This window comes from Bos mutus, chromosome 22 (assembly GCF_027580195.1).
Source record: "Bos mutus isolate GX-2022 chromosome 22, NWIPB_WYAK_1.1, whole genome shotgun sequence".
Classification (NCBI taxonomy): domain Eukaryota; kingdom Metazoa; phylum Chordata; class Mammalia; order Artiodactyla; family Bovidae; genus Bos; species Bos mutus.
The window spans coordinates 55,073,073-55,090,068 of record NC_091638.1 but is presented as its reverse complement, the minus strand read 5'-3'; the positions used below and the strand labels follow the sequence as shown (position 1 = coordinate 55,090,068).

At 49.6% G+C, this 16,996-nt stretch overlaps 1 protein-coding gene across 1 annotated transcript in view; it reads right to left on the bottom strand.

Moving 5' to 3' along the window:
- Positions 1 to 16,996, bottom strand: part of SLC6A11 (solute carrier family 6 member 11) — a 122,855-nt gene that overhangs the window by 30,090 nt on the left and 75,769 nt on the right.

Below are 16,996 nucleotides of genomic sequence, written 5' to 3'. Positions count from 1 at the left end.
ATGTGGAAACTCCTTCCTCAGTCTCCAAGTGTCCCTCAGAGAGAACTGCCAGGGGATGACGTGACACATGCAAGAGGAATTACGGTAATTTGTCTAACACTCCTTCAGGCTCTCTTTGAGCTCCACTTTAGAAGTCATCAGGAAACGCCACAGCTCAAACCCAAATGCAGCTGATGAGACTGGTGCTTGAGAATGCAGTGTCATTAGAGAATAAGGTTTTATACCAATTCAAATACTAGCAAACATCTGCTAAGCATGTCCGACGTGCCAGGCGCTGCTGTGAACCCTGTATGCGTTACTACACTTGAATATTCACACCAACGCCATGCAGGAGGCGCTATTATTAGCCCCCTCCTACAACTGAGGAAACTGAGGAACAGAGAAGTTGAGTTACTTGCTCAAGACCACACAGCTGAGAGTGGCAGAAACGAATCCAAGGAAACCTGCCTCTAGAGAAGCACGCCTAACCAGTCCCGGAATTCCCCAAGTCTTCTGCTGTAACCACCCACCCAACACAGGACTCTCTTCTGGAACTTCTGACAGAACAGTCTCTGCTTGATTACTGCCAGTGACAGGGAGCTCACTACCTTTTGACACAGCCCCTTTCCTCTTCAGAGAATTCTGACCATTAGCACATTTCTTAAAATGAGAGGAAATCTACCTTCTGAGTTCCCAACTCTGGGGCCACTGAGGCCATATCTCCCTCTCCCATGTGGCATCACTTTACAGATTTGAAGAACCCTCTAGAACACTTCCTTTTCCAGGCAAATTATCACTATTTCCTCTTTTCTGGGGATTTGACTACACAGCCCACATTACTTTACCCTGGATTTGCTTGCTTGGTAAATCATTCAACAAATATTTATTATGAGCAAAGTTCACAATGCTGTCTCTTGACCTAAAAAGTACATACATTTTTTCCCTCTCTAACACAGAGCTTTTGGGTTTAGTGCTTTTGGAGCTAAATGAGGAGCTTAGGGAAAGCCATTTCATAAAGTGTGTGTGTGAGCTGGGCGGTGTAGGGGAGGATGCCAGCAGATCATAGTTGACTGAGACACGATGAGGGGGAAATGGGAAGAAGAATTTTTAAAATCGTTTTTCAAGAAAGGGGAGTTGGGAGATGGGATAGCCATGAGAGTAAATACATTCAGGGAGGATTTTTTCCAAATGGTAGAAACTTTAGGATACTTAAATGTTGAAAGAAACAACCCAGGGTAGGGGAAAAGTGTTTAAAAAAAAGATTTGAGAGAGAAATGGGTATATTTTAAAGTCCTCTTCTGCCTCAGTGTCCCCACTTGCCACCTCAGTGGATTCCCTTTTCTCCTCGGGAAGGCCAGTAAATGTTATAGAGAAGAAAAAGACAGGTTTGCTGCTGAACCAGGAAACAAAGTCAGATCCCAGGAGCATGGTGTGAGGATGCTCAGCACTCGATCAAGCCCTGGTGGTCCAGGAGTTAAGACCCCGTGCTTCCCTATTTACAATATCTAGGACACGGAAGAAGCCTAGATGTTGATCAACAGATGAATGGATAAAGAAGCCGTGGTACATACATACAGTGTGGTACATACAATGGAGTATTACTCTGCCACGAAAAGGAACACACTTGAGTTAGTGCTAATAAGGTGGATGAATCTAGAGCCTCATTATAAAATCAGAAAGAGAAAAACAAATATTGTATATTAACACATGTACATGGAATCTGGAAAGACGGTACTTATGAACCTATTTGCAGGAGATGGCAACGGAGACACAGATATAGAGAACAAACTTATGGACCCAGTGGGGGAAGGAGAGGGTGGGACCAACTGAGAGAGCAGTGCTGAAACATACACATTACCATACGTAAAACAGCCAGCCAGTGGGAATTTGCTGTAAGATGCAGGGAGCTCAAGCCTGGTGCTCTGTGACAACCTAAAGGGGTGGGGTGGGGTGGGAGGAGGGAGGGAGGCTCAAGAGGAAGGGGACGCATGTATGCCTATGGCTGATTCATACTGATGTATGGCCGAAACCAACACAATATTGTAAAGCCACTGAGATGGTCTGACACAAGGGGCAAAGTGAGCCTAACAGAACAGGCCAACAGGACATTCATGAACCTTCGACCAGTTTGGGGATGCCTTAGGAAGTGGGAATCCTGAGTGATCATTTGTTGAAAACCTACTGTGTATGCAAGGCTCTCAGGGGACAATCTCATAACTTGCATAACCATCTCACTAGGGAGTATTGTTGTCTCCATTTCTAGAGAAGAGGAAATGGACCCATAGATGGTCAAACAGCTAAGGAGGGACAGGGTCAGGTTTGAACCCAAGGTGTCCTGGCTCCACGTTTTAAAGAGAGAAGCTGGGGCGTTCTGGTGTGCTGGGCAGGCCTGGACTTTCGGCAGGGGTTCACACAGCTCTGTGACTGTGAGGTCAACAGGACAAAGGCAACATCTCCTCCATGAAAGGAAGACCAGGCCACTGAGCCCCACTGACTGACCAGCATCTCCCAGGATGCAACAAAGGGAACAGCTCAGCTCAAAGGGCTTCCGAGTTCTTGACACAATCTGAAGGGGAAATAGTCTCCACTGAACAAACAAACCCTAAGGAAGCTGGGTCAGCTGCTGAGAAGGGATCAGTCCCCATGATCTGTGGCAGTGAATGGGGGGCGTTCTGGCCTTGTAGCTGGGGGCGGTCTTCATTCAGAGGTCTGGAGAACAAATTTGCATGGGAATCTAGGGGGCAGGGACCCTTTGGAAGAGAGGTGGTCCCGCCCCCTAGCTCTGGGGCAACCAGTTCAGAGCAACTGATTCCAGGGAGCCCTGGCACATAGCAGGTGCCGAGAACAACAGACTGGGGTGTAACCTTCCCTCCCCACTGGGCCAGCGGGGCCCAGCTGGGAGAAGCAAGGAAGGGTGGACGGGTGAGGACACAGTCTCCTCTACGAAGATCAGGAGGTACGCTGTCAAGCTGGGTGTTTACTTCCTGCTGCCTTGTCCCCATGGACTGCACTCTACGGTGTTCAAGGCATCGTCCGTGTCCTGTGACCTGGCCCCTTGCCCCAGGGAGGGCGTCATCACAGCCAGGTTAGAGACCGCTGTGTGTGGGGGGAACATGCCTGCCCACCTTGACCTTTACATGTATCAACAGAGTGTCTAATCTCCTAGAAGTTTAGGGGGAGCGCTTCACGTCTTTCTCTCACCTCTTGGAGAGAAGCGACCTCCCGACTGGGGAGACGGACAGAGGGTCACGGTGCGTGTGTGGTGAGTCCCTCCCTTTTTCTCTCAAGCACAGATGATTCAGTGAGATGCGTCGTGCTTAGTTGAGTCATGTTCGATTCTTTGGGACCCCATGGACTGTAGCCCACCAGGCTCCTCTGTCCATGGGATTCTCCAGGCAAGAACACTGGAGTGGGTTGCCATTTCCTCCTCCAGGGGATCTTCCCAAATCAGGGATCGATCCATGTCTCCTGCATTATAGGAGGATTCTTTACCCGCTGAGCCCTCAGGGAAGCCCCTCAGTAAGATGTGTGTGGAACAAATACTCAGCACAGAGCCTGGCTCTCGGAGAGCGCAGACAGAAACCCAGCCGTGAGCTCCGAGAGCAGGTTGCTTAGTCAATGTTCATCCCTTCTCAGGATCCACCAGTCCTCACGAATCTGGAGAGAAGAGCCTCTTTTCCCTTTTCTCCCCACAGTACCTAAGACGGGGCGTCCACTATGTGCCAGGTGAAGTCCCAGGAGCTCCAGCCCTCCCTTCTCTTAAGAGCAGGAGAGAAAGACAACAAAGGCGGGCAGATACTCCGGAATACATCATCCAGTGGAGAGGGGAGCATGAAGGATGGTGTGAGGTGGGGCATGGAGCACAGGGCAGCAGGGGCCAGGGCTCTGCTCCGTGAGGGGCACGGCACCTGCTGCTCAGGCAGCTGGAAGGGGATGGGAGCTGCAGATGTGACTTGCTGCCGTGTCTAAGGCAGTGCAGGCTGCAGACAGAAGCTCTCCCAGTAACCCGCTTTCATGTCTATGAACAGCCACCCGGCCGAGCATAAGGGCAGCACTTCTGTCTGGGATCAAAGCTGGTGCCGGCAGGTGGGCCTGGTCCGTCCTTCCCTGTGCCCTGGAGGAGGTGGCGCTTGTCACACTGATGCTCCAAGGTCTCTGACAAACCCAGCGGTGACCCAACCTGCCAGGGAAGTACCAGCGAGAGGAGCCAGGAATCAGGCATCAGCTTCACCTCCAGAAGCGCTGATGATATGCTGGGGAGGGGGTGGGGAGTTCCACACACTTCATAGGCATGAGACTCACTGCTGCGGTCTGGTGCAATGATTATCCCCCTTTTATGCATGAGAAAAAACTAACTCCCAGGAAGGGGGCATTCCTTGTCTATTTAGCCTTGGAGAGATGTACACACCAAAGAGACAAACAAACCTCTGTAGCCCAGCCTGCTGTGGGAGACGGCACTGAAGCTTCGTGCAAAGACCACGTTACACGAGATGGCTCTTCCCAGGTGCCTGGCTCCCCATCTCCCTGGGGCTTCGTGGATAGGGCCTGGGCTCCGGGGTCAGGTAGACCCAGGCTGCCTCTTATCTGCATGTTGCTTCACTTTTCTGAGCCCCAACTTCCTTGTCCACAAAAGAGAGACACAATGCATGCAAAGTACACAGCGGGGCACCAAGTCAGTCAGCCAGTTCAGTCGCCCAGTCGTGTCCGACTCTTTGCGACCCCATGGACTCCAGCACGCCAGGCCTCCCTGTCCATCACCAACTCCCGGAGCTCACTCAAACTCACATCCATCATGTCGGTGATGCCATCCAACCATCTTGTCCTCTGTCGCCCTCTTCTCCTCCAGCCTTCAATCTTTCCCAGCATCAGGGTCTTTTCCAATGAGTTGGTTCTTCGCATCAGGTGGCCAAAGTATTGGAGCTTCAGCCTCAGCATCAGTCCTTCCAATGAATATTCAGGACTGATTTCCTTTAGGATGGACTGGTTGGATCTCCTTGCAGTCCAAGGGACTCTCAAGAGTCTTCTCCAACACCACAGTTCAAAAGCACCATACAACTCCCTTACTCTGCCTCTTCTTGGCGGTTAACACTTCTCCAATACCGTGCTATGAAAACAGGCTCCCAGGGCTTTCCCTCCACCCCAGCCCGCCCAGCACCCGGCCAAGAAGGTGCTCAAACCACCAGACCCGATGGCACACGTGGCGTTTGGCCGTCCACGCCTCCAGGACAGAGCTCGGTGGCCCTCTTGGGCCCATGATAACCCACAGCCTTTTCTTTCTTTAACATTTCCTTTTCAGACGGACAGCCACACACAGACACATGAATACACACACACAACACAACTTCTGTAAATAAAGCCTTCCACTGAGGTGAAAACATACAGCCTGGCAGAAAAGGGCTGAAATTAAGCTCTTTCTCTGGGCTGTTTATATGGGTAAATATTCTCAAACGATTAAAAGTAGGTTAGGAGAATAATACAACAGCTGTGTTTCCAGTGTGTACCTGACAACGGCCTTTGTAGGAGTGAATAATTACATGAAAATCACTTCCTTCCCACCTCTTTTGCAGCCCCCTCCGGGTTGCTAGGCGCCCTGTCTCCTCTGCTCGGCTAATGCCACATACAGATGCGGTGAATACAGTACGGCCATTCGGAGGGAAGGGAGTCCAGGACTGGGGAAGACTGGAGTGGCCCCTCCCCCATGGATTCAATGCGGGAAGAGGGCTCCAGAGGGCTCTGGGGAAGACGACTCTGGATGTATTTAAATGCTAATGTGCTGGGCAGCCGGGCAGGTCCAGCGGGAACAGTGGTGGGAAGGGGCAGAGGCTCTTGGCCTGGGAGCCCCACTGGAAACACGCTCTGTGGCCTCTGGCTCCAGTGCCAGCCTGTCCTCGGGCAGCCAGCCCTGCTGGCCGACTCGAGCCCGGCCAGAGGCCCTGCCAGTGCAGTGTCACTGGGTTGAAGGTGGCGCCGTGGGTGGTGAGGGGAGCCCTGGTGTGTCGCCTGACCCTGGCGGCCCCTTTGTGCAGAGCAGGCAGCGGGGTCACTAGGCCGGGCCTTTAACCAGAGGCTGGACAGCCGCATCCTGGTCACAGAGTGTGGAGGGAGTGGACAAGCAGTTGCTGGCACGGGGCCGATGGCAGTGACTTCTGTGCTTTATATGGTAAAACCCCGGGGCTGTGCACGTCTACCCCTTAACCCACTGCATAAGGCAACTGAGCCCCAATTTCGTTGTTTAGTCGCTAAGTTGTGTCTAACTCTCTGCGACCCCATGGACTATAGCTCGCCAGGCTCTTCTGTCCATGGGATTCTCCAGGCAAGAATACTGGAGTGGGTTGCCATTTCCTTCTTCAGGGGATCTTTTGAACCGAGTATCCTGCGTCTCCTGCATTGGCAGGCGGATTCGTTACCACTGAGCCACCTGGGAAGCTCTGAGCCCCACTTTACTATAGGACTAAACAGAGGAGGTTTAGAGCAGCGGGCAGGTTGGGCAAGACCTGAAGACATCATGCTCTCAGCTCTGAACTGTTCCCAGGACTGTCCACCCGGCCTTGGGGGCTACATTTTAGGGCAAAGTCTTCTCTCCCCACAAAGTGCTCCTCTAAGAGAGTGCTACTCTGGACAGGACACTCATCACGTAGGATGGTCCTGTTCATTGTAGGAGGTTCAGCATCACTGGGTCCCACTCTCTAAACATCAGAGCTGTCCCATCAGAGAGGAACCAGAATTATACCTCCGTGTATTTCTAAATGACCCCATGGTAGTGGTCCTACCTCCCCGCTGGGAGAATCCTGGAGGTGGGGGAGCCTGAGCTGGCATCCGTGCGGGAGCTGCAGAACCCAACTGCCTTCACTGGGTACACAAGGCCAGGGTCTTCTGGGCCAAACTGCGCTCCGAACTGGCACATTCTCCTGTGTCATCCGAGCAAGTGCTGAGATGCACATGAAGCCTTGTCATCTCCTGCCTTAACCACTGCTCTACTAAGAACCATGGAGCAGGTTCAGAGGCAGAGAGGCAGGAAAAGAAAGAGCTCAGGAGGAGGCTCCAGGCCCTGGGAGAGCCAACCAGCGGCGCATATACTCTAGTCTAGAGAAGGGACTTCTTTGGGAGGAAAACAAAAGAGCAAGCAGCCTCGATTGGTGGAGGCATCTGCCCAGAGACAGAGCAGTCAATACACTTAATGACATCATCATATTTGTTGTGTTTTTTGTTTTTTTTTTTGGTTTGTCTCCCCCACACCAGAACAGAAGCACCAGCAGAGCAGGAAGTTTTGTTTTTTCACTGGTGTATTCCCAGGCCTCTTGTTTTTGCACAGGGTTAAGCACTCAACAAATAGGTACCGAATGCCACCGCTGTTTAGAGTCTCCAGTACACAGGAATGGAGAATTCAAGGCTTATGCAGAGTCTTAGCTGCCAGGCCAAGTGGAGAACATGCTGGACTAGGAGGGTCAGGAATAGGAGGGTCTGACTCCAGGTTATCCTGAAAGTTCCTATGTGTTTTCCCTAAGGCTCTTTCTTTCCTCCTGGCCTCAGTTTTCCAATCTTCAAAATAAGGAAACTGGAATGTAAGGAGACGATAAAGATATATGGCATGCAAATCCCACCCCTATTCCTGTTCAAGGCAGACATTGCTAATCAATCACAGGTTTAGGGTTGGGGGTGAGCTCCCTGTTGCTAGAGGTAATCAATCCAGCAGAGTCAGGGAGGGAATTCTTGGACTGCATTGGAAGTTAGGGTAGAAGGTCTCTGAGGTTTTCTGCTTGTGAGAAACTTGATGGTCACTGGGTCAGTTCCCATCAACAACATTTTCTGAGCATCATGTATCTGCCAGGCATGGCTAATACAGAGATAATTAAGAACGCTGATCCCCTGCTCACTGGCTTGCAATCTAGCATGTGTACATGGGAAAAGGAAGTCAGGCAAACACCGTCCCTGGTCACACAGATTCAGGCAGATCTGGCTGAATGCCAGCTCTGCTGGTGACTTCAAGGAGGTCACCCCTTGAGCCTCAGTTTATTTGTGGGTAAAATGGGGACGAGAACAGCTCCAAGCTGCTCTGACATAAGTGGGTATGTGGAGAGTGTGTGCTGGCCTCTGGCTCCCAGTAAACACCCATCCAGAGGAAAGGGCTGAGTGGCCACAGATGGCTCATGACTTCAGGCTTGAGAAGTATCTTCGAAGGGTCTGGGGGCTAAGCAGGTATGTGTCCCGGGAGGGAAAGCAGAGGAAAGTCGCTCTTCCTGGCCCAGTCAGGGGGTGGTGCAGAGGCCCGGCTCCTACCCACCCCCTGGTGTGAGAGCCCCCCATCCCAGGGCAAGACACCCAGCCCTCTGGCAAAGCCTCAGAACTGCCCCAACAGCCCCCTTCTCAGCCACACCTTCCTCTCCCAGACCCACAGACACACCCCAGGGATTGCAGACCTCAGGGCGCCCCTCTATTTCCCTGGGGCCATGGCGTCCAGGCAGCACTGGAGTGAGAACAAAAAAGAAACCCACCGAGGACACGTGTGAACCTTCGTGCCTCCCTGTGTGAACACTGCCTGGGGATACAGACACCCTTGCTCCCGAAGAAGCAAGGTGGTCGGTTCTCTTCATCATCTCCACTGCAGAGAGCCAGGCCCCTGAGCCCGGGCAGACTCCTTCTGTGCTAGGGGCTTACTAAGCTGACTGCTCATCTCACTGGGTCCTCACCACACTCTGAGCCAGGTGCTGTTTTTATCTCCACCTAAAGCCCAGGAAGGGCTTCCCTGGCGGCTCAGCGGTAAAGAATCTGCCTGCCAAGCAGGAGACGGGTTCTATCCCTGGGTCCAAAAGATTCCCTGGAGAAGAAAATGGCAACCCACTCCAGTATGCTTGCCTGGAGAATCCCATGCACAGAGAAGCCTGGTGGGCTTGGGCTATGGTCCACGGGGTCGCAAAGCGTCTGACACAATTTGGTGACTAAACGACAGTAACAAAGACCCAGAGAGGCTACAGCAGTGGGCCTGGATCAGCCAGCAGGTAGGGGGGATGATCACAACCCAGACCTGTTGACCCCAAAGCCCCTCCCTTCAATCTCCCTGAAGACTCTCACCATGTCAGCCAAGAGGGAGCAGGCAGGGCGACCAGCCTGCTACCCGGTCTCTGCTCCTCCCACGTCCACATCCCAGCGGATGTGGCCCTTGACATCCGGGGGCCTGCCTTGTCCACTCACGCACTCTCCTTTTAGCCCCTACCCCACCCTGTGTCCCAGTCAACCTTTGTGGTCACATGGCCATCTGCTCCGCACCGCCTCTCCCCTGCTCATATGAATGGAGAGGTGACAGCTTTAAACAACACCAGATCCTTGGGAAGCTGACTAACAGGGCAAACCCAGGGCACCCAGGAAGAATGCAGAAGCAGGTCTGAAGACTGGGTGAGTGGACGACTGGCAGTGTATGGCCAGCCACCCCCTCACCCACGAGCGTGGAGGCTGTCTTCCTGACCACACAAAGTCAAGGTCATGGAGGACGGGAAAACTGAAGGGATGGGTAAGGTCACATGTGGACTCACGGGAGACAAGAGAGGTGGCCACAACACTCCCTCCCCACTGATGCTGCACGACAGTGGCCTCAGCTCTGGGCAGAGCCACCTGACACACAGGACTGTCCTCACTCCTCAGAACCCCCTCACTGACATCCCCTGGCATCTGCTTGAGCAACAAAACCCAGGATGAGCAGGCTAAAAATAAATCAAGATATGGATGTTGAAGCGTTTAGGGGGGCAAGGGTGCCGATGTCTGCGACTTAATTTGAAATGAAAGAAAGTGAAAGTGTTAGTCGCTCAGTCCTGTCCGACTCTTTGTGGCCCCTTGGACTGTAGCCCACCAGGCTCTTCTGTCTGTAGGATTCTCCAGGCAAGAATCCTGGAGGGGGTCCTCATTCGCTTCTCCAGGGGATCTTCCCGACCCAGGGATCGAATCTGTGTCTCCCACACAGCAGGCAGATTCTTTACCGTCTGAGCCAGCAGGGAAACCCTTACTTTGAAATGTATACAAGGAAATAAAATGGATCGATGGATACAAATCTTGGGAAGGTACTGGATGGAGCCAACACGGCAAAATGTCGAGGCCGAATCTAGGTGGTGGGTGAAGTGGGGTGTTCCCTGTGCAGGCAGAAACAGGACGCTGGACGGGATGCTCTCAGCCCCACAGCGGGGACTGGCAGGTTCACTGCGGAGATGGGTCCATAGCTTCCAGGAGGACCGCGTCTGCGAGAAAACGTGTGCTCCGTGACCAACACCTCATGAGCAAGGTACTGCGGCTGAACTAAGGAAATCCCTGCTCTGCCCAGGTGACATTCAAGAGCTAAAGCCAGTGTTCAGTCCCCGAACAGAAAACCTAGCAGCTTCCTGGGAGTTACAAGTCTCCTTGACCTCACCTCAAAGATTAAAAACACTTCCATCGTGATTCATGGGTTTATCTGTTGTTGTTGTTCAGTCGCCAAGTCGTGTCTGACTCTTTGTGACCCCATGGACTGCAGGACACCAGGCTTTCCTGTCCCTCACCATCTCCCGGAATTTGCTCAAGTTCGTGTCCACGAAACGGTGAAGCTGAAGCTCCAATACTTTGGCCACCTGATGCAAACAGCCAACTCATTGGAAAAGACTCTGATGCTGGGAAAGACTGAGGGCAGGAGGAAAAGAGGGTGACAGAGAATGAAGGGGTTGGATTTATCTGAGCAGGGCTTAAATCTCACTGTCAGCCATGATTCCTTTCTGGCTGAGGCACAACAGGTTTCCAGGGTTCAAGAGAGAAGCAGGAGTGGTGACTGAGACGGCACAAGGGTGAACTCCCCACCATCGCTCGCTGCACGATCTCCCAGATACACTTGACACTGTCTCTGAGGCATGCGCTCAGAAGCCCGTGTCTGTAATTTGTTGTCCTCATCTATCTTCCTTAGAGGATCTTTACTTAATGCCTCCTTTTGTGTCTTCTCTACACCGTCACCTATTTCGAGGCATAAACAATGACATGGTAGCCCCTGTCCCAGGCAGCAGCACAACACTGAGAAGATGAAGGCCTTCTACAGCAGGTATTTAGTGAGCACATCCTGTGTGCTGGGCAGCATGGCAGCCCCCATGGGGGAGGTATGGTTGGATCAGCTGTGGCCCGCGTTTGGCATGGGTAGTCTTGGATGGTGTATTTTAGCTTATCTCTCTAGGGATGTTAACTACTCTTGCTTAGAATGACATTCATCCAACTCTCCCTCCCCACTTATTCACATGGCCTTGAAAATTCTTTTTTTTCAAATGATGGATTTATTTTTAACTTTTTATTTTGTATTGGAGTATAGCCAATTAATATCATAACTTAACTTTGTTGCAGGTGGACAGCAAAGGGACTCAGCCATACATATACCTGTATCCATTCTCCCCCAAACTCCCCTCCCATCCAGGCTGTCAACATAATATTGAACAGAGTTCCCTGTGCTGGCCTTGAGAACTGTAAATGTGCTACCATCTCTAACCTTGAAGACATGTGGGTGATTTATAACATAAACACAATCACATGCCCACAGATAAATCATCTCTCATCTCAGTCTAACTTTCACAGAGGATATTTTAAAGAGTAATTTCTAGGCTCTGACACCTTTTGTTAATCACACACAAACAACCACTAATAGGAACTTCCTGTCAGCATGAAATAAACCAGGAGAACGGGTCATAAAAGGAGAAAGAAAAGTCAAGGGTCACTGAACATGAAAAGGTGTGAAAATCAGTGATTTTACTCCATGCCCTCATTTTATGACTGAGGGAACTCAGTAGGAAAGGACAATATTGTCCTTCAGTAAGGAAGGACAATAGCCCTTCCAGGTCAGTGATGGAGCTGGATCTCTGATCCTGAGCCTGGGAGTTTCCCACTAGGCAACACTGCCTCCGGTGGGCAGGAGAGGGAGGCAAAGGCACAGAGGAAGGAGCTGAACCATGTGAGACATCTCTAAGCACTAAGCACGGAGCGGGAGCAGCGTCCGCCCTCTTTGTGAATGTCCCGCAGGATCAGCGCTTGCCCTGTGGGTCTTTTCAGCACTTGCTTACACATGAGAAGGAAGGGAGGCGGAACATGAGGTTCACACACCAGTGAGTTTTCAGCATCAAAAGTCACAATCCCCAGCAAACTCAGATGCATCAAAGCCTCATCATCGTGCTGCTCACAGACAGAAGAAAGCCTTACTCTCCCTGCCCCTATCTGTGCTGGGTCAGGAATCATCAGACTACGTTGCCTTTGCAAAGCACGCACCTTCCTCAACAAGGAGGAGTCTGGGGAGGCAGACCCAGCATCTTCAAGACAGGAATGGCGTACACCTCTCGGCAGCCCTGTGTTCCTCAGGGCGCCATCGTCCAAGTCGGCCCCCTTGATACTCTCACTGATCAGCTGAGGTGGACAGGGTCAAGCTTGTAAGGACAGAAGCCCAGAGAGGTTCAGTGATGTGCTCAAGGTCGTGAAGCTAGTGAGTGAGGACCTCATTCCAAGTCTGGTCTAACCTCTTGATTTCATAGTTGAGGAAACAGGCTCAAGGGTGGAAGGGTAATAGATGTTTCAACTGGAGGTTCAATTTCCTCATCCAGGTCTCTCCCAGCTATGGCTGGGGGTAAGTCATCTCCTTGCTCTGGGACTCAAACCCAGACCTGTCCACCAAAGAAGAAGGTGAATCTAGAAACTGACTCTCAAACTTGTTAATACAGCAAAGAAATGGTCCCCATGGGGCACTTCTGCCAAATACCTTGGTGAATCTGATTTTACTTCATGTGCTGGAAACAAATTTACTGTCAGAAAACATAAGCATGGATCATATGAAATATGAAATCATCCTCACAAATGTATGACTTTATGAATAAAACTGAACCGTTGAATTAAGCATGAATGACTCAAGGCGACTTTCTTTAATTTTAGTTTCCCACCTGAACTTTTGGTGTGTCGTGTTCAAGGCCAGCAGATGAAGAGTAGCAAATGCCAAGGGTCAAATTTGTTTTTTATGAGAGCTACAGGAAACAAATCCTTATGAAATATAATACACACTGAAAGTTCATAACCAGGCTGAAAAGGAAGATAGAGAATTCCCCCAGATGCCAGAAATGAGAGAGATCAAAGCTGAAAGATGAAGAGAAGGAATAGACTCAGTAACCCATGGAGATATCCAAGTAGACAGATATCTGAGTGGCTGGGGTTTTTTAATTCCTTCCCAATGATAGTGGCAACCCACTCCAGTACTCTTGCCTGGAAAATCCCGTGGGTGGAGGAGCCTGGTAGGCTGCAGTGCATGGGGTCGCTAGGAGTTGGACATGACTGAGCGACTTCACTTTCACTTTTCTCTTTCACACAATGGAGAAGGAAATGGCAACCCACTCCAGTGTTCTTGCCTGGAGAATCCCAGGGATGGGGGAGCCCTGTGGGCTGCCATCTCTGGGGTCACACAGAGTCGGACACGACTGAAGCGACTTAGCAGCAGCAGCAGCAGCAGCAATGACAGAGTTAAAATCTCAGGCCCAGAAAGAAAACCCAAAGGAGAATAGACAGACTTTCCAATAACTGGCCGTGGGAAAACTGGATGTAAAAGAATGTAAAAGAATGAAATTAGTATATTCTCTAACACCATATACAAAAATAGACTCAAAATGGATTAAGGATACAAAAGTGAGATTGGAAATCATAAAATTCCTTGAGGAAAATTAGGTAGAACACTGTTTGACATAAATCACCGCAAAATTTTTGTTTTTTTTGGCTCTGTCTCCTAAAGTAAAGGAAATAAAAGCAAAAATGAACAAATGGGACCTAATTAAACTTGAAAACTTATGCACAGCAAAAGAAATCATCAACAAAATGAAAAAACCATCTACTGAATGGGAGGAGATGTTTGCAAATTATATGACCAATAATGTTTTAACACCCAACATATATAAACAGTTCATACAACTCAACATAAAAAAAAACATAAATAAAACAAACAACCCAATTAAAAAATGGGCAGAATAGACGTGTTTCTAAAGAGGACATACAGGTGACCAACAGGCACATGAAAAGAGGCTCAGCACCATCAATCATCAGGAAAATGCAGATCAAGCCACAGTGAGCGACCACCTCACACCTGTCGGAATGGCTGTCACCAAAAGGAACACAAATAACAAGTGCTGGCGAGGATACAGAGCATAGGGAACCCTTGTATACTGTTGGTATAGAGTATACATATCCACAGGTGCAGTCACTGTGGGAAAACAGTGTTGGGGGAGGTTTCCCAACCAACTAGAAACAGAACCACCATATGACCCAGCAATTTCACTCCTGAGTATATATCTGAAAAAAAAAAACCAAACCACTAATTTGAAAAAAAACGTATATTCATAGCAGTATTATTTACAATTGCTGAGCTATGGAAGCAGTATAAGTGCCCATCAACAGATGAACAGATAAAGAATTCCACTTATACAATGGAATACACTCAGTCATATAAAAGAATGAGATAATCCCATTTGTAGCAACATGGATGGACTTGGAGGATATTATGCTAAGTGAAATAACTAAAACCGAGGAAGACAAACACTATGTGATATCACTTATATGTGGAATCTAAAATATACAACAAACTAGTGAATATAACCAAAAAAGAACCAGACTCACAGACATAGAGAACAAGCTAATGGTTACCAGCGGGGAGACGGAAGGGAGGAAACACAGGGGTAGAAGATTAAGAGGTACAAATTCCTACGTATAAAATAAGCTACAAGGATATGTAGGGAATATGGCCAGTATTTTGTAATAAGTATAAATGGAGTATAAACTTTAAAAATCACTATATCACAAATCACTATGTTGTATACCTATAAATTACATAATACTGTACAACGACTGTACCTCAGTAAAACAAAATATTTTTAAAAAAGATTTCAAGCCCTGGGCATGACCAGATGCTGAGTGGTTGTACTGTAAAATGTAGGAGCCAGAATGGAGTTGCCCTGTAGTGAATGACGTATCAGAAAACTCTGTGCCTCAGGTCAGGACTCGATCTAGAAGTAACAGGTATGGGTGTGATCACACACTGCTCCTGCAAAGTGGGCATCCAAGTCTAAACTGACACTTTAAAATTACCATCCTTTTCATGAACTAAGAGAGCCTGGTTTTCACAAGCCTTTGCTGAAAGAACTACTAAAGGATGTACTCCAATAAGAAGGAAATTTAATCCATTAGAAAGGAGTGAAAATAGGAAGCAAAGGAATCAGTAAACACCTTGTAAAATTCAAGTAAATATCAACTTTAAATGGTAATAAAGCAGAATTTTAAAAGGGGTGGAAAACAATAACAAGGATAGGGAGAGAGTGGAAGCTGGAGAGAAATTTGTGTCCCATGGTATTTTCCTGTTGAGAAAGAGGACAAAGCTAGTTAAGAGCCACTCTGACTGACTGGGCTCCTGCATCTTCTGTCTTCCCAATGCACTGGAGGGGAGATTCTCTCTTCCCATCCTGGGGCCATGGCAAATGCAGCTACTACAGCTTCCGTGACATGTCACTGGGTGGACCTCCACTGCAGTCCTCTCTGCCCAAGGCAGCGGTGGCCGCAGTTCTGGTCTTCAACATGCAGTCTTTGAACTCTTCTTGAAATAACCAGGTCCCTCTAAGGGGTAGAGGTCTTCTCTGGTGGCTCAGTTGGTAAAGAGTCTGCCTGCAATGTGCGACACCCAGGTTCAATCCCTGAGTTGGGAAGATCTCCTGGAGAAGGAAATGGCAATCCACTCCAGTATTCTTGCCTGGAGAATTCCATGGGCAGAGTAGCCTGGTGGGCTATAGTCCATGGGGTCACAAAGAGTCGGACGCGACTGAGTGGCTAACACTTTCTAACACACTCTAAGGGGTAGAGGAAAGAAACCCACAATGCTGACAGCAGGCCTTCAGAGAGCCAGGGCTCACTCGGCCCCTGGTGCAATCTGAGCTTGAGTTTCCACAGACTCTTCTGCTTCATGGGCCTCTTTCCTTGTAGAACATGAATGTCCAATAGAATGTTCTGCGATGATAGAAACGTTCTGTATCTGCTCTGTCCAATAAGGGAGGGCCCAGGCCCAGGTGGCTATTGAGCACCTGAAGTCTGATATGTGAAACCAAGGAACTGAATATTGACTTGCACTTAATTTCAATTACTTTAAATTTAAATGGTTAGATGTGGCTTGTGGTCACTGTGCTGGATGGTATAGATCTAGAGGGTGGGCATTCCCTGAAGGGATCCATTCCATTCCCAGATCACCCTGAGAGAGACGGGTGCAGGTCTCTCCCCCCCTCTTCCCTGGAGCATGAGTGGGAGCAGGGAGGTGACCCCAACACCCAGGAAATCCTTGCTCACCTTGTTTGGCCCCAGCACCTCTGCCTCCCCGACCACACCCCTCACTGATGTGTCTGACAGGTCTCAGAATGCTGAACGTGGAATGCTCTTAGACCAGTGCTCCTCAGACTCTCACGCTGTAAAACCAGCAGAAGATACCGCTGAGACTCAGACTCTGATGGGGCAGGCTGGCAGCGGGGCCTGAGGGTCCACATTTCTAACAAGCTCCCATATGAGACTGATGCTACTGCCGGTCTGGGGACCACACTTTGAGCAGTAAGGTTGTAGACAGTTGTCTTGAAATGTCAGTTCGTTCTGCCTACACATATCATGCCGAAGCTGAAGCTGCAAATACTTTGGGCACCTGATGTGAAGAGCTGAATCATTAGAAAAGACCCTGATGCTGGGGAAGATTGAAGGCAGGAGGTGAAGGGGATGAGAAAGGACAAGATGGTTGCATGGCATCACTGATTCAATGGACGTGAGTTTGAGCAAACTCTGGGAGATGGTGAAGGACAGGGAAGCCTGGCATGCTGCAGTTCATGGGGTTGCAAAGAGTTGGACATGACTGAGCGGCTGAACGACAACACCACCACCTGCCATGACAGCTAGCATAACAGCTTACGTTAATATCTGTATCTCATCTTCTTGCCGTATCTGTTCTCTAAAGACTTTTAAAAGCATACTCTGTGCGAACAGG